The sequence below is a fragment of the Coturnix japonica genome, chromosome 7 (genome assembly GCF_054131305.1).
Source record: "Coturnix japonica strain WE chromosome 7, WE-NBRP24, whole genome shotgun sequence".
Lineage (NCBI taxonomy): Eukaryota > Metazoa > Chordata > Aves > Galliformes > Phasianidae > Coturnix > Coturnix japonica.
This window is the reverse complement of record NC_140669.1, coordinates 19,179,761-19,203,952: the sequence shown is the minus strand read 5'-3', so window position 1 is coordinate 19,203,952 and position 24,192 is coordinate 19,179,761. Positions and strand designations below refer to the sequence as shown.

The following is a 24,192-nucleotide window of genomic DNA, read 5'->3' as shown; positions in this document are numbered from 1 at the left end:
CGGAGAGATCTTTCCTTCTCACTGCTACAAGCTCACCAGCTTGCAGCCAGCAACTTCCAGCACTGTATATCTGCAAGATAAATAGCATGAGATATGAATATACGCAGTGCTTACAGTCTTGAAAACTATTGTTATATCCCCCACATCCAATCATTCTAAATATGACTCGAGTGCATTTTTCACCATTTCAGGGCTATTCTTGCTGTTTGTAAATAGACGCCGTTTCTGAGCAGAGATTTAAAGCCCTCTCAGGGCGCTGCTTTCCGTGCTCTGATGGGAAAGTGGGTGCCTGCACCACGGTGGTGTCAGCAGCTCTAAAGAGATTCATCGCCCTCTTTTGCAGTGACAAGCAGCACTGTGCTTATCTGTGAAAGGGATCAGCTGAAGAATGCACCCAAAATCATTTTTATTTCTCTTGTGCACCTATGCCAGGGCGACCTAAGGGAAGAATTCATTCTCTTTAATATGAGTGTATTTAAGGGAATTTCAGGCTAGGTGTTTCTTTTGTGGTTGTCTATAGTCACGTCTGTACACAGTTCATTATTGTGTGCAGCACCTGTCCCTTAAACTGAGGGGGTATCAGAGCTGAGACAAAACTTTTGTGCTAATAGGGAGCAATTTCCAGTGAAAGGTAAGAGCAGCAGAGGTGCTGGGTAAGTAAAAAAGGATGTGCCCTTTCACTTGCCAGGCTCTCATTGGTGGTGGTGAGTCCAGAATTCCAAAACAAAAAATGAACCTGGAGCTATCAATGGGCAAGGCCAGCCCCTTCCTGGCTCAGTGGCAGAAAGGTGTCCCTGCACGCCAGCATGGAGGAAGTCGGTCCTGCTCTGACCTCTCCGTGAACTTTCTGAGAGATGCAAAGATCAGCCAAGAAGGCAAAGGTCAGCATTCATGCTGGTCACAAACAAAAATCAGATTTAGCCGGTCACTGGAAGAGTGCTCTGGGCCTTTGAATTATCTCAGCAAAATAATAATAAAAACATTTTGCAGAGTTGGCTTGCAAAGTCTGGTTACGGTTAAGTTCTGCTATGGCCACTTGACAACCCATTGGAAATTGCGTGCATTTTTCCCTGTGCAATGTACATATATGCAGGACAAAAATAACATGAAGGAAGTGGCACAGTGTAAGGAGAGTATGGGAACTTACAGCCATCAGTGATGCTGCTGGTGTCATGAGACACAGAAGTACAAGCTGAAGGCATGAAACTGTGTCTTGATTGCCTATGAAGTGAAACGCTGAGTTAAAGGCAAGGTAACAGTGTACAAAGTCTGTGATTCCAGTTATAACTGACTTCCCCAGCTCTCACACGGTGTTTGGGATCAGATTATAACACAGTGGTATCTTTGTTTAAATCAGGGGGAAAAATCAGAATGAAATATACAATATAATTCTACTTTCAGCAGGTCAGAAGTGGAAACAAATGTGGTGATTTTGTTTCTGCTGTAGCCCGAGGTGGACATTTGCCCAAGTGATAGCACAAGACACATTTTAGCACAAAACTCCCATTGACTTCAATGGGGCCCTGGTTTAACCACACACAGCAAGTGTTGTATCTCAGCAGAAGCACAAAGCCCTGTCATGTGTGTCTTTACTGCATCAGGCTGAGAAAGATCTTGTTCTAAAGTGGGAGTAATTACGAATGTTATTTTGTTTCCCTTTTGCCGTTACTTTTCCCACAGGCACAGTCCAATAGGCTAACTCAAATACCAGATTCCACGTGGGGAATACTATGAGTGAAACTTAAGCAGAATTTTACAGGGATTTGAAATTTTGGTTACAGCCTAAAAAGAGTTACCTTTAGCTTGTGATAATGTAATTTAGTAATAGCAGATGGCTCACTGGTACAGTTTCATCTAAAATATTACGAAAATTCTCCATGTATCCTTCCAGAAAGTCTTCCCAAGCAAAACAAAGTAAGGGGATAAAATGTAAAATATTTTGCCCATGTATGACTACTGGTGACTTCAAGAATTTTTCAGTCTTACTCTTTTTTTAGATTCATCTGGATTATTTTGACTACTTCCCAAGTCTTCCCAAGTCAGGCCATATTTGCTCTTTCACCAAGATTCGCTCACTCTGGAGCCAGTTTTACTGTGCTTTCTCTGGGAGGGCAGTTCCAGAGAGCAACTGCAGCTTTCTCTGCAAAGGCACTTGAGGAGCACAACCTGGTTGGTAATTCTAGATGAGGTTTAGGCTGGAATGATGAAACAAGGCATAAATTAGACAAGTTCAAGGCTGGCAGTGTTTAATGCACACAATACAGGGAGGGTTTTAGAGCCAGGGCTTTTCTTTTGTCCTAGCTGCAGAACAAAATAATGAAAAACCTGGTCTTTTAATCTTCCTGCAAATATTTTAATTCCTTTTTAAGTCCTTTTCCCTCTGACACTGCTGGATATGTGAGCGCTTGTGGATTCCACAGTGGCTGTGGAGCTTCTTCACATCCCATCAGCCAGCAGAGAAATATTACACAGCAGCAAACAGACCACTCCAGCCAGATTTGACTGAGGAGGATGAAAGCAGCTTTCCAGGGAACACTGATCTACGCACTGACTTTTTGAAGACTTGGAAGAGTCTGAGAGGACTGTAAAAGAGGCTAAAGTCATCCAAGGTTTTTAAATGGTAAATGTGACGACTAATAGACAGCCAGCCTATTGATCTGAAGAGCCAGGGACCATGCCTTGGAAGCATTGTATTCACAGAGTCATAGAATCATAGAATGGCCTGTGCTGAAAAGGACCTCAAAGATCATCTAGTCTTAACCCCACTGCCACAGGCAGGGCTGCCAACCACCAGACCAAGCTGTCCAGAGCCACATCCAGACTGGCCATGAATGCCTCCAGGGATGGGACATCCATAGTGGTACAGCATGGTACAAGGCCGGCACAGATGTACCTAAAATGTAGCTTGGGAAAGACTAAAAGCAAAAGTCTGAACTTAAGTGCAGCTTTCTGAGCATTCAGTGATAGGGAAAGTGCTAGTGGGAATTTTGGATCAGTTCTTGAAGTATACTACAAATCAAGAAAAAGATTATAAAAAAATACTTAAAGAAAAAAGTCAAGGAAAGATGCTTTAGTCTGTTAGGGCTATCCAAGAAAGAGTTAAAATAAATAAATAAGCTTTAATCAAAGTCTGCAGGTATCTACATACACAAGGAAGAGATTTCTGATAATAGATAGCTGTTCAGTTGAACAGAAAAAGGCACGGGAATATCCAGTGGTGGAAAGCTGCAGTACTTTCTCCAGCATGGGCTGTTAATCACTGGAACAACCTATCGCAGGATGGGGTGGATCATCTGAAGAATCAAGGCTACATCTTTCCAAAAGAGATCCTCCCTCTCTGACCAAATCTGCATCTGATGCAGTTGTCCTGCTTGAGGTTTGCACCCTGAGTTATTGAGCATCGAGATGGAAGTCCTTAAAATGTATTACAGAAAAAATACCAGCTGTGTGTAAAAATCAGTGAAGACAGATAAGTGGGGTGTTATAGGGCAGTGTAACTGATTCTCATGCCTTTGTCACCAAAGCTCACACAGCTCCTTACAACAGCAAGTTATGGAAAAGAAGCAAATCTGGAAAAGGTATTTTTTCTAAATATATGTCTTCTGTCCCTTAAACACAGTGTGATATAGACATGGCTTTTCTTGAAGATCATCTGGTGAAGTTCTGGCTGAGCATGGTGATGGGCTCACCAGTTGTTTTTTATGAGGCACAGATTCTTAGACATGGGTAAAAAATACCAGTTGGTCTTCTTTCAGTTAAATCTCATTCCTTTGAGGCCAATTTAATCATGCCTGAAAGAGATCTGTAAAACAGAAGCACTTTGAGTTTCCTACAGAGAAAAAAGGAAGACACCAGCCTGTGGGAGAGAGTACAGCTCTTATGTCAAAAAGAGCACATGTATAGGTTGCAATTCCACGGCTACACCTCTGAGCTCAGGCTGCCTGCATTTATGGCCAGAACTCCCATGGGGAGGGGCAGGAATATATGAAGATATTTGCCACTATTTATAGTAATAGCAGTATAATTTATATACTTCTAGTGCTCTGCTCTGATGGGACTTTCTTTGTGCTGGGAGTGGACATATACAGGAGACAAGGTGGGAAGAAGACAGTTGAGACTCTGGGGGAGTTCTGTAGCAAGCTAGAGATGCTCTTTTGGGGCTGCTGCCCAGGCAGAAAAAGTTCTCCCATTCCCTTCCGGCTGCACTGAGCCAGTGTGAAAAATCATTTGCTCAGATTTTATGTTGAGTTTTTACTTCTGACATGCAAACAGCTGCTGGATGAAAGAGTCTGTTCCAAGCAAGCACACTGGGTTTTTTTCATGATCAGAGAGCAACAGTAAAGAGCTGGATGCAGAGTTAGTGCTGGCTTTGCTCCATTTGTCCCTTGGGATCCAGTAGCTATGTTCTAACACTTCTATGACCTAAGCTTATGCAGTGTGTGTCGTATGGCTCAAGATAGCCTGTGAGGAAAAGAAAATGCATAGCGATCTACCTGCTGATTTGTTATCTGTGTGCCAAGAGGCATGGACATGGCAGTGTGGATGCATGTGTATGCTGGATGGGCGTGTGTGTTGGATCTGTGTGTGCATGTACTTGTTCCACATGTGTGCATGCTGTGTGTATGTGTACACCATCTTCTTACTGATATATGATAGGCTAATTAAACTTGGGAGCTCTGTGTTGCTGGTAAAGGAATGGAAGCACAAGCCCAGGTCAAGGTTCTGAGTGTGGCCACAACACAAATAGCATTGGGTCACAACTCAACAGAGTTCCTGCTGTCAAGCCCTTAAGCTCATTCGCCATTTCACATACTTTGCAGTTTATATTGTTGAATCACTTTCATAAGCTTACAAAAACAAGCAATTAGTTAAGAAAATACCTAAGACTTTTCTCCCCACACAAGCCCATTTCAATCTTCTCTCCAAAGCCTGCTGTTGGTCTCAGCAACATTCCTGCCCCCTCTGGGCCACATTCCTTCCAAGATGGCAGACAGATGAGGCCATGTCGGCATGGCACAAGTGCTGCTATCTCTGCAGAGGCCAAACCTGTGCTCAAAGTACCCCGCAGAGTGCTGGCTGCAGCCAGGCCGCCCGCTTCACCGCTGCTGGGCAGTCACACTGCCCATCATCCCAGCCGGGATCCCCCAGAAAACATCCCCAGGCTGCAAATCACACACTCAGCGTGCTGCGCTCCGGCACTGTGCGTGCATGTGTGTGGCTTCTGAGTGTATGTTTTAAATTTGTTTTGTTCTGGAAATACCAACCATGTCCTTTGAGACCATTAGAAATGAGGTTTATACAGACGTGGTAAAAGACCACTGTGGGCCAGGATAATAAAATATGAAATTATTATTATGAAAGGCATAACAACTGGTTTAAAAGAGGAAATGCTGAGTTCTTCAAGTTCAGCAAGTGTGATTATTTTTCTCTTTCATTTTCTATGTGCCTGCAAGTATACAGTCCTAATTTGAGAAGTGAAAAAAATGGGTTTGTTTACGAGCAAGCAATATAAACTCATCTATCAGACTCATCAGTACGTGGGGCAAATCATAAATTACCATCCCTGTGTTGGCTTTAAGGGGACAATGACAGTTACCCCGTGCGAGGATGTGCCCCTTATTTCCAAATCAGGGAAGCTAAGAGCTTTGCTTCTGGCAAGGGCAGCTCTAAAAGGAATCATTCTTAATGCAATCTGTCCTTGAAATAAAGCTCTGTCTCTTCTGCATTCCCTGTCTCATCTGATAGGAGCTTCAAATATACAATTTCCAGTGTTTTCATATGACATTGTTGGGACAGGAAAAAATATTAGCAACATGATTCCTAACAGAATCTGCATGAAGTCATCACGCGTTTGAGTTCCTGCTAGACATAAATCCATTATCTTACAAACTGTGTTGCTCACATGACATTCCCACTAAGCAGCTGCAGATGATAAGAGCTACTCTGCATAATTTACTTTGAAGTATATTTGAGATAGGATTAACCAGATGACGTGCTCTTTTTTTTTCTCTTTGCCATTTTCTCTCTTGTTGTTATCAACAGAGGTATGCTCCTATGGAAGGGTGTGTGGCTGGCAGACACCCATGCAATGTATGTGAACCTTGTGAGTAGAATGTCTGTATCTTTGAATGTTAATGTTGGAAGTGCTAACTAATGGGCATTTCTCCCATGCAGAGAGAAATCTGAAACTGCTGAAATCAGATAGTAAAAAAGCACTGCAATTAGCTTGTACAAGTACTTGACAATACATCTGATTTACCAACAAATGATTGTTCTATCTCTCCATCAGCTTTCTTTCAAGTCCAAGTGTGCATTGTTTTTTAATCATTAGCTCTTGGAACATGATTTCATTAACAAGAACGCTTCAGCATTGTTAGAAAATGAGAATCGTTTATATTTGCATTTGGTGACAACATCTCTGCCTTCTGAGACACTGAATTGTTTTGCAGCTTCTTCCAAGGGACACTCTTGTTTAGTGGAGAACCACATCTTTGCCCATTCGTTTTCTGCTTCACTTGTTATACACAATGCAAAGGAAGTGACTATGAAAATGCAAATGAATATCCTCATCTGAGTAGTGTTAATATGATAGCATGCTGTACGTCTGAATGGCTCCGAAAATTAATGGATAACAATCTGAACTGTGGAAACATGTGAGCCATGGTAAGAAAGTTGCAATTCAGGCTTACTGCTTTTTTATTCTCAACTCCAAACCTTGAATAAAAGCAGGAAGCATTTATAGGATGCAGACACAAATACTTTCATCGCATCAGCTTGGGTTTGGCTCTTTGTCCTTTTACACTCAAATGAAGCACCTCATCAAATTTAGATTAAGGTGGTTAACTAAATCAAGGTCAAATTTTTATTAACTTTTGCTTTTACCCTCACTCTGTTTAAATGTGTTTCTTCTGAAATCTCCCGGCTGCCGCCGCTGGAAGTTTAGTAGCAATACTGCAGACTTTTAGCTTTTATGGATTCTACAAGAACAATATAACATGATACTGACAATCATAAACAGATACTAAGTTGTTTCAGTTTGGAAACAATTGCAGCCATATAACCCTTGGTGGGCTCTTTTATACGAACTTTTATTTTTCTCTGTACAATGGCTAACATGGGAACTATCCCCCATCCAATGGGACAGCTTGTATTTGCTCAGGAAATGGTTAAGTTGCAGAAGGTCACCCCTGGTACTTTGTGGAAATGCTTTGATTTGTCTTCCATACAAAAACAGTTAGAGTCATTTGTTTTACTAACAGCTCCCCTCAGAGTAGAACCTCAACACTATCTTAAAAAAAATTAACTTCACACATGACTTTGTCAAGAACCTTATTTCCATCTCAAGAGAGTTCAGATTTCATAAGACCTGGACACTGTGTAGCTAGGAGGATAAACTTAGGAAATGTTATTTCCTTTCTTTTTGCTGCCCATACTACCAGTTCAGCCCCAGACATAAAGGCTACACTTACTAAGCTTATCTAAATGACTGGACTTGACCAGGTGTACCCAGCTCGGCCATTACCAAGAGGCAAAATCGTGGTGGTGCCTCCATATTGCATTCTGGCTAGTTTAAAGATGTATCTCGTGAATGAGTCCGCAGCAGTCACACTTTCAGAAAGCTTCTGGCAATTTGGAAAATATTTGGCATATCTGAAAATAGGAAACAATTTTGGACTGGCTCATTACTTTCAAAAAATGGAGGGAATATAGCTGCAGTTGCAAAAAGAGATTAGCGAGGTGGCTTAAAGCTACAAATAAGCATAGGTGGATAGCGGGGGCTTTGGTTGTATCCTACTCCCCCCTGCTCTGAGGTGTCACACGGATGTGAAGCTTTTTACTATCAAATGTAAGTCCTGTAAGGAAAAACAAACAAAGCAAAACCTCACTCCTCCTGTTGTTTAATTATTGCAGTTTAATTGTGATAATTCTGGTTTGTCTTGCACATCCAGATCTGCTGAGAATGCTATCTGGACTTGAAATAGAGGGAAAACAAACAATTTCTCTTTGTTTGAATTTCAAAGCACTTCACATTCACCACAAACCGCCTGCAAACAGTAAAGCTCAGAATACCAGGCTGTATCAAGTCATTAACCTTTTAGGACTCAATCAAAGCAGTGTTGTGTGACACTTTATTAATGAATGCTTTAATGTGGTATATAAAAGCTAACAAACATGGAAACTGGCAGCGATTCATCAAATTTAATATTCCATCAAACATTTCATTTTGAAGCCTGGCACTTCTTAAAAATAGTCCAATGGCATACAAGTTCAGAGGAATTCCTCTAACGAAATTCATCCCCCTCTTCTTAGGACTTCTCAAAACTGTGTTTAGACACCCAGCAAAAGCAAGAAATGTAGATAAAAAATGTTGAAGCAGTTACGTGACCTTCTAAATTACATTTGAACATATTTTATGGAATCTGTTGTGAAGAGTGGAGGAAGTTGTCCTTATAAATACACTTGCAGTTTAGGTCACACATTGTCTGCAGTCATTGCTAGGAGGCAAAAGCCCTGTTGTAAAACAGCTGGGCTTCTTGGCTTGGGGCAAAGGCAAATTCCACAGCCAGAAACCTAATTAGACACTTTTGGAATTCACAGCACCCTTTCACGCTATGACCTTTTCCTTTCTGTCTTCCCCTCTCTTCTCTCCAGCTCCCCCCCATATGTCCTCCGCCCCCTCTGCCCCCTGTGATCATTTGATCCTCTCCTCACTAAATATGTTGCTTTTTTTACATAAATACTGTCTGCCGGCCAAATTCAACTCTGCTGGTTACAAGAGCAACTTGGAAGTCATCAAACTGATGGCAGGGCTGTATTTGTCCCTGAGATCCATTTAACTTCTGAATGACTCAAAGCGTATCCAGTCCCCTACAAATTCCCAAACACGTGTGCTGCAGAGCAGTGGTGTCAGAGAAACGGTTTCATTTCTGGAAATGAAACTTGTGCTGGAAAATTGGAGAAGTCCCCAAAGAATTCTCACCTTGCCCTGGGAAAAACAAAACAAAACAAACTCAGAGAGGTGTGTTCTAAACATGACCCATTCTGGAGCACTCACCTGAATAGGGACAGCCCAGGTTCAAAGGCCTGCAGGGACTTGAACCTGAGTCTTCCACATCTCAGGTAAGGGTACCAAAATCCAGCCTCATATTTGTTTTGTTTTGTTGTTTTTTTGTTGTTTTTTTTTACCCTGACTTTTCTCATTGAAATGCTTTACATACTCACCAAATACTTTTCAGATTGTCAGATAAGCATTTTTCAATGAACAGTATTACTGCGAATCTGCTGAACACCTAAATCCCCAAACATCTTCAAAATGTGATAGACTTTAAGTGTTACTTGTATCAAGGAGCAGTAGCATCCAAAGGTAGACATAAGGATCTCCTTGTCTTGCAAAATAAATGAGTAACTGATAGAAATGAAAGGCTATTAAATACCACCGAGGTTGTATAATTTACAGTGAGACTATTATATATCATTTTCTTAAATTGTTTCTATAACTTAAGTTGTAATTCTTATCCAAGCTCATTTCCAGCCAAAGAGCATGTTGCCTCACATGGATTTTTCACTTAACTAAAAATTGCAGCCTTCATCCATTAAAAAAAAAAAAAGAATAATAATAACAAACCATGATAAATAGGATATTTTAAGTGAATGGGGTAATGGAGAACTGCTGTGCCACTCTGGAGAAATGTCTATAACTCACTTATGCCTTCTGGTATTTGTACAGAATGTTGACTCATGAATCACAGAGCAGCGATCATAAAAAAAAGAAACAATGTCTCCTCGACAAAAAAAAAAAAAACATTTTACTCAGCTGAGATTTACAGTAAAGATTCATGCCCACATTTTTAAAATCACAAATGCTATTATGTTACACTGGGGGTTTTGTTTTGTAAATCTGCGGACTCCCGTAGTACGTTTCCTGTTCCAAGTTCCACGGAACACTAACAAATTACTTCTTGCTGCACTCTTGAAGGGCGGTTCTCGTTTTACAGATGGCAGCACTGAGGCAGCAGGGTTCACTGAACTGACCAGAGGAGCAGTGAGGCTCCACTCCCATTTTAGGTGGCTGTCAACCCCAGCAGCAGGACCCTTCTCGCCCTGCAATCACCTAGCAGCAGCACCTCTCCACTACTGCCCCTTTCTGTTCAAATAGTGTTTTCAGGCTTTTGCACCATTCTGCCTCCTTCCTATGGAAATACATTTTTTTTTCCCCCCTAGCCAAAGGGCTTGTGGTTTTGTGAGGAAAGAAGCAGAAAGGTTTAGACAGATTTTGATGAAATATGTGGAGCCTTGTCATGTCAGTATGCTTTTGTCACAGCTGGGAACAGTAATTATCACAGACACTGACAGTGGGAAAGAAACTGATGGCTACAAGGCGTGCAGGGGATGGCCAGGCTGCACGTTCCTGTGGGAGAGCAGGAGCTCACTGCTCAGGGCTTGTGGAACAGAGGACCAAAGAAGGGAGGGTGCTGGGGGTGCTGCTGAGAGGAGACCCTAACAGAACAGAGTGCCAGCATCAATAAAGCAGAGCTTTATTGCAGGGCTCTCTGTGACTTCACATAGACTCGGTATTGCCTCTTTTTGGGACCAGTGACGCTCCTCCCCTCCCTCCCCCCCCACTGTCCAAACACCAGACACCACACATGCCAGCTGCAGCTGCAGGACACTCCATCCCTGTGCCTCCAGCCAGTACCTCCCTTGGCCTGTGTCCCAAAACAGCCCTCATTTCACCTCCCCAAACAAGCATGTACCCGCCACGCACTGCTGCCATTTGCATGGGACTGGATATTTAAATCAGAGAAAAATATTGTTCATTATCATTTGGAAGTATCTTTTTAATCACAAACTAAACCTCAAAGCAACACTAAGCATGCCTGATTGCTACCTGGTCAGCACCATCAAGGTCCCCTGGAAAAACTAATTAGTCTGTTACTATATATCCGCATACCTCAGAGATAAATGTTGTTTGCATCTCCTTCCCTAATGACAGAATGGAGATTGTTCAGTAAAGCACCCTACCTCTTAATATGCAGGGTTTGTTATAGCAGCAGCTCGACTCATATTTCCACCGGTTTGATGGTAAGCGAACAGCAGTAGCAATATTAATCTGCAGTAACCTGTCAGTGAACTCTACAGCTAATATGATGTAGTTATGATTTTACCATCAATCAGAACTGAACAGGCCCCGGACAATCCTTACAGCACTGCCTCAAAAAATCTAATTGTGCAAAAGCTTCATCGGTTTCCAACATTTCTTTTTTATCTGTCACAGACTTTTGGCCTACTACACAACCTTTTATTGTTGGTCTTATTGCATTAGCTTGTTGGACAAAAAAGAGAAGGCTAAATCTAAGAGTTCCCCTGCATTCCATCATTTGTTACCACACGGGATCCTATTTGACAGATCCATATTATTTTAGATTTAGATAAATATTATTGGGACATATGGTATTGTGTGAACTTTTGAACCACCGATTGCCAGCATATAAAAAAGGCTTGTAATGTTTTCACCTCCGTGTTTGCATGTTCAGATGTATAAGAAATATAAAACAAGAATAGAAGAACTGAGGTGTATCAGAGCTGAATTTTAGATTGAACATAAATGAATGTGTGCTCTTTTTTTTTTTTTTTTAAGTTAATTTTATTCATAGAAAAGAGCGAATTACTGGCAGCAAATATGAACTTTCGCAGAAGTTGGAGTTCTATTAGTAATTAAGATACCATTCATTTTTCTTTTGAGGCATTTTTAGTATGGCCATCTATTATGTAGTTCTGTAGCTTAAATCCGACATGTGTGTGTAAATACCATGAAGGCAGCACAGACACGCGCTCCCAGCGAGGAGCTCTCTTTCAAACACTGGCTGTAAAGGATCACAACTTGCCATGGGATACATTACAGCCACCCTATTTCTGGTGAGTTTACCATACCAGAAGTTTGGGTGTAACTTTTGCCATTTTAAACATAATAAAAACATCAAGGAAGACGAACTATTAACATTATCTGTTGAGCCATTTTAATCTCTTGCATCTTAAATGTAATCAGGGTTTTCAGAACTCAAATTGCTAATCAGCACATTGGGTAAACGTGCTCATTCAGAGATAACGGCTGGCTGTAAAAATATATTTATATTTGTGATTTAATGTATCGCCAACTTCATATTTCATTTCACTTCGCTTTGCTCAGAAACTGTGAACATTGCTGCTAGCGTGATCCTTTCCGGCAGCAGTTTTACAGCAGCAGAAACGTGGGGAGTAATGTCTGAGGTGTGCACACAGCGAGCTGTGCGCTCTTTACAGCAAGTACATCCTTTTTGCCAAACAAAAATCTGCACACACTATCAGCTCACTGCATCCCTTTCTAACAGGAGCAAAACTCTTACAAAACAGAGGAGGTTGTGCAGGCCCACAGTGCAGGCGGTGTGTGCTCTGTGCTGGAGCGGCTGCTCCTCCCTAATGGAGGGAAAGTCCTGTTTTAAAAAAAGGGCTCCGACTTCAAAGAAATATTTTAGCTATATGAACATCAAATGAATAGCTGAGTTTTAGCCCTCGATCGATCATAATGTAAAGTAATTGTAATCCAATAAAAATAGCCGTACAAAATAAGGAAATGGCTGTCGCATCCTGTCAAAAACACGCAGGAATGCGGCTTCGGAACTACTGAGAGAGCCGAGGTGGCAGAAAGACAAAAACAGGATGTCAAACTGTTACGACAATTGGGAGGCGCTGATTTTTTCAGCACCTCCCTCCGGCCGCGGTAGTTGGTCAGGCTGCCTCTAGGGGGTCCCGTGCCGCTGCGGAGCCGCGCGGCTCCCGAGCATCTCCCGACCGTCGGGCGACCGGCGGGGAGCGGCCAGCGGCGCTCCAGGTGTGCGGCTGAGTCCCGCGGGACTTGCTGGACTGTGACGGTCCGCTGGGGCACAAGTGGGAAAAGAAAGGGGTTCGCATCTTCAGTCCGTGTTACAATGCATACTGCCGTTATGGCAACGACAGAAAAACGTGTTTTAATTCGTGTAATTGCATTAAGCTGCATCTGTTAATTTTGGTAGGTGGCTGTATTCAAAAGCCAACCACAAAATCGTTTGTTGCACTTGATGGTTTTAACGATGATTTCACATTTTGTTTCGGAAGGCTGTCAGTGAGGAATGCTCATTTTGCTTCCTAGTCTCACTGCCCTCTTTTGGCATGAACTACAGCCCCACACTACATCTCCTATGCGACTGGAGAGCAGCTCTAGCAGGTTGCCCAGGATTCCCTCTTCCTTCAAAACTGGCATTACATTGTTCAAGATGGAACACCAACAAAAGAGTAACGTCAAAGTCAGTGTGGTGAGAAGTGCTGTGCCTGGCCAACCACAAATACAGCAATAGAATTATAAGCTCAGTTGGTTAGAGAACAATAAAGCCACATGCATTAAAACGAGTTCAAAGATTAATAACAGTATAATTAAGAAAAAACCTCAAGCCATCCTTTAATGAATATTTTAACGTGAGCAACAACATTTGGGGATTTTTTGTAACTAACAACAACTCTATTCGCCCAGATTTTTCAAACGTGAGCACATTTAGTCAGAAATACTGATCTTCTCTGGAGAAGGTCAGTGAATGAAAGGCAGAATATTGCAGGGGTCTGCTAAACTGCTCCTCTTTGCTGTGATACCTGAGAAAGAGCTCACATGATGCAGGAACCCCGTCCTCTCATTCACTGATGCCACAAGAGGGTAGCTTTTAACCTGGTGCTCATTGTGGAATTGATAGAATTGGAACAAATAATTCAGATCATGATGGTTTGTTTGTATTTAACCTTTATCATGCACATGGCATTATTCTATTTAGAAAGGAAACAAATGAAGATCCTGACTGTCAACTCTTCTATTACAAAGTGTAGAACACCTCTTGCCATTCAGTAATTGAGAAGCTCCAAGCAGAGCACTTGGAGAGCAAGTTAATTTTAGATCATTTTAAGTCAAATTTAGACACAGTCTTTCTGCTCCACAAGGATGGATGAGCACAGCTCTGGCTGAACTTCTCTCACAGTCCACATTGAGGTGAAGGGCAGCATACATACCATTTTGGACATTTTCTCAGAATGGAGCATCCCCTCTGGGCAGGGATGTGACAAGAGCCCAACCCTCTGCCCCCTGACATGTTTCCCTTCACCCCACCTTTCCTTTCCTCCTCCTCTTGAAACCCACATTCCAACGAAGGCTGGCCAAACTCAAATAAAATATCCTGTGGTTTCAGTTGTCTTGGGAACCTTGGGCAACTTTCATGCTTGTCTGTGCACGCAGCTGAGCTGCTGAGTTCACCCACAGTGCTGGTATCTGGGTGAGGGGTGCGGTGGTCCTGGTGCATGGGAATGCTCCCCAGCAGCTTCTCACAAGGCCCCGCAACATGGATATCATAGTAAAATCAGTGAAAACAAAGTGATGAGCTCTAAGGAGGACTGCAGAATGTACAGCAACATTTGACACTCACAAGAGCATTTAGGCAGAATGTCAGCCACCAGCTAAGACAATGTACCCATACATTTCCTTTTTGCATTATACTGTGAGTACAATAAGAGTTAGGGGTGAAACTGTAACCAGCAAGCTAGGAAGTTACATTTAAATAGGCTGATACCTATTAGGTGCAACTTTTTCTCATTTAATACATGCTTTAAAATAAAATCATGTATTTCAAGAGAGTTAAAAACAATGTTACGCTAATACAGCCAACTATATCACAGAAATTACACCAGCTATTGCCTCTTTTATACCACAAAATAGATACTTATCTTTTGAAAGCAGGTATGAAAAACAGCATCTTCTCAGCTTCTCCTAACCAAGATGCAGATGTAACAAGTCCTGGGAGTTCTGGATACCTCCGAAGGACCCCTTTTAAGCAGTTCTTTCCCAAGATGACGTAGTCTGTCTGGGATGGGTACTATGCACACATGAACTGTGGGCTACCTCAGAACCAGTGGGCTCCAAATAAATTTGTCTCGGATTCTATGCAAACAAGGACAACAAAGTAGAGAAAGGCTTTCTTGTGTTAGAAGAGTATGAGAAATTAAAATTCCTAAAAGTAAAAATGAAATGAGTGAAGATTAATTAAACACATCCTTACCAATTTTAATCTATTCAGGAAATGTCCCTTTGCACCATTTAGATTGTACCAGTAGCCTGAGGTTCAAAGGAAAAAAGTTTTTTGAGGAATTTTTAAAGAAAACATTGACACCCTTTAGAAATCAGAAACATTTCCCCATACTTTATGAATCAAAAGAGTTTTGAGATGGAGCCCTCCCTGAAATCTTTTTGGTTCCAGTGACTCGCCTTTTTCATGAGAAAACACTCTCTTGTTTTCTCATGCAGAGCTCTGGACTAGTGTTCATGTGGCTCTTCATTCCCCTGTGAAATCCAAGAGGACTGCTGTCTTGTCACACATTGGATCCATTGCTTTCATGAAGTGGTTAGATAGTTTGGGAGTACTTTTTTTATCTTTATACATCAAAAAATAACTCATAGCATTGTGTGCATAATGCAGTAGGGAGACTAATGTCAAACTTAAAAGGAACATTAACAATAAAATAAGATTCATAACAAGTGCATGAAAGCTCTTGAAACTAGCTGCTCGACTGGCTGTTTTCTGATCCACTGACCTTCTGCACAGAGCGAGGGTAGAACTCACAAGCCTGTTCTCCATTCCCATCAGAGCTCAGGGGAATGCTCACGACCACAGCTGACCACACAGCCTCTGCGCTTTCATTCTAAGCCAAGAGGCCAATAGTTTCCTCTGTAATTGAGCTGAAGGACATTTAAAAATAATTAATAGGATTTGATGCAACTGCTATTATTTGTTGTGCTGTGTGCAGTCTAATTTTTATTGTCTGCTTCCAGGGCTTAAAGACTTTTCTTAGGAAAGGTTGAATACCAGTGGCTCTGAAAGTAGTCCCAAGGCAAGGCAGAATATAAATAGCTCTGCAAGCATAACAAGCTGAAGGCTCCACTGAGGCGAAAGCACATCAAGTAATTAAAAAACACTGTATGATATAAATAGGGAATAGCCTTTTGCAGTTGCAGACCATATATATTAAGTATACTATCAGCATCTGAGTTGTTTTTAACTCCTGAGACTGATGGGAGTAGAGCACAAACAGGAAGAGTGAAGGCACAGGGAGAACAGCTTGTTCCACATACAACCCCTTGAGGCAGGTCCACCTCATAGTGCAAACCCACCCACTCATGGCAGCCCTCTCTAACAGTCCTGTGATACCTCCAGGTTTTCACCCATAACACAATTACATTTTTAGCCAGCAACCCTCTTCTTCCATGAAGACATTTTAAAAAAAAAAAAGTGCATTTTTTTCTACTTTATGCAGATTACTTCACAGAGCCATCCATCCTGAATTATTTAGGGCTCAGATAACTGCTGTTGCTTCACTGACGGAAGATTAACAGATGTAGGACTGGGGTTTGTGGGAGAGAGAAAATGAGGAATGACTGTATGCAGGCTTGATGCGAGCAGCCATCTGACTGTATGCTGCAAAGCTGTGACTGTATTTTGCTCTTTTTCTGTGGGCCTCACAGACTGGGATTGACTTTCCCACTCCACAGGAAGTCCTGACATGCAACCAATGCAGAAAGCCTTCTGAAGTCTCATGAGCCCCTGAAGGCTGTATGTATTTTCTTCTAAGTAGGGCCCTACCTGATGTTGCAGCACCATCCATCATGTCAGCAACCAGCACTGCTCTGGGGACATGATTTGTTAGTTAACACAGCCTTTGTTAGCTGGCTCTCCAGTAGCACACACTGATGGAGGCCTGCAGCCTTCAGGAAATTTCCAGCAATAGACAAGAAAGGCAAAAACTAGGCCAGGTGCAAAATGCACACTGATTTGAACCCATCAAAAACTTGGCCAATCCTATCCATTACCCAGGTTATGTTCTCTGCCATAGAAACTGCACTCAGAGGCAGGTTGTTTTTTAGATTGAGATCATGGCCTCTTAAATCTAGTTTTCATTTCCATTTAAACATATATAAAGTGCAGGAGCCCTGGATTGAAACCTGATGTATATGGACTTTTCCTGTTTTGTATTTTTTTATTTCTTTATTTATAAATGTAAGAGCAAGCATAAATGCAGCACAAATACTCTAACGACCAGTGTACAGAAGTACAAATTGGTATGCTGCATCAGAGGAATAAAGGAGAGAGCTGATAGAATGGGGAGAGTAATTTACTGTGCACTGGTCTCAGCTGCCAGTGATTGCAAAGGGAACTCGGCAGATGTTTTTTTGATAAAGGTTGTTTCTTACTGCTGCTGCAGCAAAATCCATAGCATTATTCTGTAGGACTTTGCACATAATGATTCTGCCATTTCAGTTAGTCTTAACAGCTGGATGATAAAAAATAAAAAAAAATTGTTCCAGTGGATTATTTGAGATTTGTCATGTTGATTTAGTTTCATTACTCTTATTAAATTTTATTCTGGAATGGTTTACATATCAAGAATGCATAATGGGTTTCTGTGTGGCCTGGGATTTATTCCTTGAATGAGGAAAGGACTCTACTGTGACAAAGTCATAAAGCCTTATTGACTTGATCCTTCGCCATAAACATAGGATTCAGGGAGTTAGGCCGAATATTAAAATTGATATGATGGTTGTACTTTCATCAAGAGAATAATCTCTTCCAAAATAAAACCTCACAGTAAGTCTAGACCTACAGAATTGCTTCAGAAATCTGCTATTCCCTGGCGTGAATAGGAAAATATTCTCCTAATTAAGAACTTTGTAGGCAATAATGTTGAAGGTTACCAAAATAAAAATGCTCATTTAATTCACCATCCAGACCCTGAACCAAAACAAAACAAGATTAATAATGTCACAAAAATTAAAAGTTCATTGAGATGTGGAAGTGTCTAAACAAGCAAAAGAATGTTTCTGAGCAAAGAAATTCTGAACACAAAACAGCATATCGAAATTGAAGCTATACGGAAAGACAAGATGAGCCAACTGAAATGCTACACTCGGAGGATAGTCACATTTTATTTGAATTCAGCTTTTGGATCCCTTCTTTTGCAGTCGGAACACCTGTAACACAACGAGCCTTTGGATTTGGATCAAAACATTGCGGTGTAAGAATGCGCTCCTATGTGAGTGGCGGCCATTTTGTCACATTCCTGGAGGGCAATTTGCACACAGGAGAAAGCTGCCGTGTCATAGGACGTAAATTATGCAAGACCGCATGTCACCTCAGAGAGATATACTCTCGCTGATTTGTAAATTAAAGACAAACCACAAAAGTTCCTAATTCCTTCACAACATAACTACTCATGAGTTTCTGCTGAAAGACTGCCATCAAAAGGCAATAAATCTTCAGGAAATAATATCACAATGCAAGCTTTAAAGCACTCATGACTTTTCCCCAACTTTCTCTGGAATATTTCTTCCAAAAGAAAGCAGATGGCAAAATACTCAGTGGGACTGCTTTTGCGTTCAAGCACTCCCAGGGGCTTCCATTAATTTGAGTTGTCTCTACACAGACACAGACATGAACAGAAATAGCTGTCCATCTTTCCTTAGGATCACCATGTTTTTTTCCTCAGAGTGCTTGACTTTATTGGAAGTATTATTTGAAACGAGCATCGCTATTAGGTGCATTTGCAGTGCATAAACACAGTGAGAGAAAATACAAATTAGCACTTCTAGCTGAAGTGTGAATTTGCAGATCCTGGATGTGTCAGGGTCCAGCCTGGACCCGTCCTTCTCCTTTGAGACCGTGGGACAGAGAACAGAATGGCCTTTTATGCTCCTCTGCCAGCCTGGCTGCATGGCTGGGCAAAAACAGGTCTGCTGTGGAAGTCAGGGACCACCACTGAGCTGAAGTTTCTCAAGAAGCCGAATTACTGTGGAGAATTAGATTTATTTATTTACTGATGTACCAGGGAAAAACAAACCCCTGAAAAGACAGATTTTCAGAGCTGGCCTCATTCTGTCTCTATTGATGTCAGCAACATCCACTGAAACAAAATAAATCCAGTGTTGGACGATTCCAAAGATCTCACATTTTGTAAAGCACAAAGAAGTTCACAACAACTTCATTAGTGGCATTGCAGCTAACCAACAAAGCGCAGCCGGGTGCAGGGCACTGGCTGGCAGCCCCGCGGTGGTGGCTGCAGCCTGGTGGCCCAGGGGACGTGCGTCATGGTGGGGAGCACCCAACCATGCCAGTGCTGAGCAGCCGGCCGTTGCCAGGGGATACAGCGCACACAGCAAGGGACCAAGCTTGCACAACCTGGAATGAGTGTTTCAGCCCAAAAAAGGGAAACATCGCTCATAGAAATGCAGCAGTGAAGGCTAAGCATGAGAGATAATCAGATGTTAATATAAACACGTTCCTTTCCAGTGTAATAAATAAACATCAGAAAACATGACAAGCATGTTGCAAGTAACAGAGGGATTTTTTCTAACAATAAATTCAGATAACTCAGGTTCTGCTGTACAGAAACAAACAGGAGAGACACAGCAAACCCAGAACAGTGCATTGGTTTACAGCAGTGTTACAACACCTCTACATTGGCAAGCTGCACTGCTGGGCTTGGGCCACACTGCACCTCTGCATGGCCCACCCATCCCACCCAAGGGTGTTTTAAGCAGCCCACAACTGGGAGGAATTAAAGGTTAATGACTACATTTACACTAACCACCTCTCCTGAGTAGCTGCACAAGGGAAGAAGCCCTGACCAACACCTATTCTGAGCGAAGGCAGCCAGCTAACCAGCCAATACTTAATGTCAGATGCTCCATCTTCAGACCACATGTGTTTGCACTGTTTTTCAGGTGATTTCACTTTAGAGTATGTACACTGTGTGGAGGCTACTAAGCTAGTCACAAGTGTTTTTTTGTTTTATTTAAAGGGTTTAAATTTTAATAAGCACACAAAGCTGTTAGCTTGACAGTCCTGTTTTCCATAAAACTCACATTCATAACAAGCAATAAAGATGAAACTTTACTGCAGTATGACTCATGAGTCTGCCTAAAACATGGATCTGAAGAGGTCTCCATCAAAGGAAAATGCAGTATAGGCTTCATGCCAGGACAGTCTTTTGTTTCTTTACAATAAGAGAAAGAGTGCCAACTATGATACAGTTTTATAAGGAAGTCATCTATTTTCCGATAACATGATTGAAACTGGCAATTCACTACACGTAGGCACTCAAAAGCCAATATTGTTAATTGACATCATCTTCCTCCTTACTTTCAAGTGAAAAAAGAATACATATCTTTTTCTTATTCTGTTTCTACCTCAGCATTGATGCTTACTGCACTCCTCTGCTCAAAAGGAAAGAATTAAGTGAAAGCCAAAGACTTGAGCTTCTAACTGTAGTACTTTTTCTCTGTACTTCTCCATCTCTTTCTCAAGATTCACATGTAAGACACAAGACTGTAGCAGAACTTTATTGGCTCATTCAAGTCAAGCATGCTTTGCTTTGAGTCCATTTGGCACATGCACTATGGATTCACAGCACATTAAAATCAATAGCAGACTTTGCATACACTGTATTGAACTTCAACTGCATGCCACAGGGTGAAAAAAAAAAAAAAAAAAGGACAAGATACAGAGGGCTGAAACAATTGTTCTGTCAATTACTTTGTCTACAGTGCACTACCAGCATATTTGAGGCACTACAGGCAAGCATTATAATGTATTCCACAGGAATCCCCTCTCCAAAAGAGCAATCCCTATCTGCAATCAAATTAATTGTAAAAATGTCCGTAATAGTAAAAACTTAGATGCTGACAGAACCTGCCAGCATCTCAGAAATATGGCCTATCCAGAATGGCAAGTATTAGAAATGTAAGAGGATTACCAAATCAGATTCTGACAATCCAAAATTATTTCTTCATGATTTTTTATGCTTGTTTTTTGAAAGATACTTAATCTCACTGTTAAAATAGCTTGGGTAAACAGAACGAGGAAGAGATTTATCTCTATAGGTCTGATTTATGCCACACAGTCAATTTGACTCCTGTCCTCTTGTTTGCCCGTCTTTAATAAGAGAGATAGCAATATCTGTCTATTCTCCAAGACAGTTATGCTGATTACTTATCACTTACCAAGATCTTTCAAACTGAAAGAAGTGTCACAGGGGCTATATGAGACATAATTTGGTCTTTCACTGCTTTTCTTGCTTCCTTTTTGTGTTGAGAGCCAAGACTCATTTCTGATAGCTATCATGTTCTGCTCCTTCTCTCATCAATTACTTGAAGAAGTTACTGCCATCCAAGGTTATGTTTCTAATGATTTCTTTAGTTGTGTAATTTAGAATGTAAAATCATTCAATTTCATCTTTTTTTCTGGTGATCACCAGCTGTAATTATACATGGAAATGATGAAATGAAGGATAACTAGATATACTCTCATCCACTTTCAAGGTCTACCATTAGAAATCCAGGTCAGATATGCTTTTTTCAAACAGTGTCACTTCACCAGCATTTCAGAATAACAGGGTCTGCATCCAGTTGTGGTGCAAAGGTTTGTTTACAACTATTTCATTTTCCTTACATATACCGTCAAGCTCTATTTAAAAGAAATCATCCTGACTCTTTGGCCAGTCAAAAGTTGCAAGTGAAATGAAAACACAGATATAAACAATTTCCAAAACAAAAGATATCTTTTCCCAAAAGCTCCAAACCTCCCAAACCAACTGAAAAAAAACATGCAAAACTGCAAAACTCAGCCAAAGAGTTCAAGGAGATTGACCTTGACTCTTTTGAGGGCTTTCATAAGTATTCTTTGAAGAAAAGAAATGCTAGTGAGAACAGATCCTTTCACACACGAAAGGAATAAATGAAATGGCTCTGACACCAAGTTCCTTTTCAGATATTTCCTCAGTGGGAAAAACAAAGAAGAAATGTTTCGAGCACTGAAGGAGGATGGGATGAGAATCCTTTAAAGAAAAAAAAAAAAAAAAAAAAAAAACCTGCAACAGCTGAGAAAGGACAGACAAGAAAACACAGCAGGGAAATGTGAACAAACACCAAATAGAAACCTGGAAAACCTGCATCTGTTAGAACTTCCAGGAGTTAGTTAAACTCATTTATGTTCACCTTGCATAAGCCAAAGAACAGAAAAAAGATAGATCACAGGGAAAAATTAATATTAAGACACCCTCTTGTAAATGCAATTTCTGTTCTTAATAGTCACTGCTGACTACAGTGAGCTTGGGCTGTAGAGCTGGTAAGCAAGGACAGGGAACTACAGCAAACACGTTGTGTATCAGCTTTCATAAAGCTATGATGGTTTGTCTCACAGGATCTTAGCTGAAAAATTAATTCACACTGGCTTGGCCATTTCCATATGTCTTTCAATGAAACTGTAATGAAATTACAGGAAATAAGATGCAATGTAGTAAAGTGGTGGGAAGTGTCTCCTGGCTACCATGTGGGTGACTGCTAGGAACGGTCTGTGTCTGACTTCTTTATTAATGAGCTGGAAAAGGGAGTGCAGAGCACTTTGATGAAACTCACAAATACAAGTATGAAGGAACGAAAGATCAGTGTACAAAGAAAATAACAGAGAATTTCCTAGAGCATATAGAACCATGGAAAGAAAATAACTAAATGAGACTCAGCCTTGAAAAAGTGCAGGCTAGGAGGGCATCCGAGAGGGAATAACAGGAAGGAGAAATCTGGGATGCAATAATGATGAAAGAGATCTAAGTGAGATAGCGCATGCTAAATGACATGAATTGGCAACACGATATGGTGTGAAAAGGCCAGTACAATACTGCATAGAGAAAACAGTATCAAATCACTGCAAAAGGAAGAAATAACCACTTTCTGTATGGATGCTACTACAGCTCCGTCTGGAATATTATACACATTTGTGGATATTGACAAATTAGAGAGTTCAGAGAAGAGCACCAAACATGATCCTAAGACTAGAAGGATTGATTTATGAGGAGAGATTAGAAGAGTTAAATATATAAATTGCTCAGCTAAGAAATGATTAATGGTGGACATGATAACAGCCTACAAATATTTGAAGAAGACCACCAGTGAAGGAAAGGCATTTTTCAGTGGGATTCACAAGGAACAGCTAAGAGTCAGGAGATGTGACTGAAAAGCCAAAACATGCACCAAGTATCAAGAAACGCTTCCAAACATGAATTATGATAATCTGTGGAATAATTTCCCCAGTGGAGCAACAAGGAGCTTTTACTTGTGGCTTTTAAATGCAGAATTGTATAATTCCTCAGGAAACGTATGTGCTAAAGTTTGACCGTCCACAACTGGAAAGGTGTGGACCCAATGACCTCTCTACTCCCTCCCAGCTTAGATGAGCAGGATGCAGCCTGCATCTCTGCTTTCTGCACAGAGATGAATTTGGCATAGGAGAAATGACTGTATTTGTAAACACGCTACATTCTTATTTGTGTTTCTCTCTGTGCTGTTTGCTATGTTGGCATTCATCAAACTGAAATAAACAATAGCTGCTGTTACAGAAGTACTTTTATTACTTGATGGCTGTGGTGAAATTCTCAGCACCTGTCTTACCACTGTGTGCAGATAACAAATCAGCACCTGATATCCACAGAGTGCTTTCAGTGGCTCAGTTGGCTTTCTTGATGAGATATATTCAAGATAAATATTAGATGCCAGTGCAACTTTCTTCATTTTAAGGTGAAAAAAGCCTGGCTACTCTTGTTATATCAGAAAGCTCATGGCTGGCTAACAATGCCAGAGAACTGATATAAGCATGGCAAGGTGTGGAGTCTGCTACAGAGCATTATCTGGGGAGACATAACACCATGGCACGTGTCATGCAGCAGCAACAAAAGTTTAAATCTTGCAGCTCCCTTAGCTTGGTCTATCTCCCAAAGTTAGATTAATTGTGAGTCTTTCATCTTCAGGCATCTCTGAAAGGCCTTATCTTTATCTCTGCTTTCAGAGGTCCATAAATTTCTTTGTGTTCAAAGGCTTCATCCCTTCCCCCAGTCCCTTTCTAGTTCAGACATCCTCAAACACCAACATGACGGTCAAGTCTCTCTGTATTTAATGCCCTTAAATTATCTCTCCTCTTTGTACTTCCTTCCATGATTTTCAACAGCTTCCTTACAGCACTGCACCTGCCCAGCACATCTTTGCTGAACCCTTCTCCTGGAAACTTCCCTGCTACTACAAACATTCCCATCATGGGTTCCAACACT

The 24,192-nt window shown here is 41.2% G+C and overlaps 1 protein-coding gene across 17 annotated transcripts in view; it reads left to right on the top strand.

Annotated features, from left to right (window-relative positions):
- Window positions 1-24,192, top strand: part of LOC107316667 (uncharacterized) — a 365,025-nt gene that overhangs the window by 245,400 nt on the left and 95,433 nt on the right. The window lies entirely within an intron of this gene.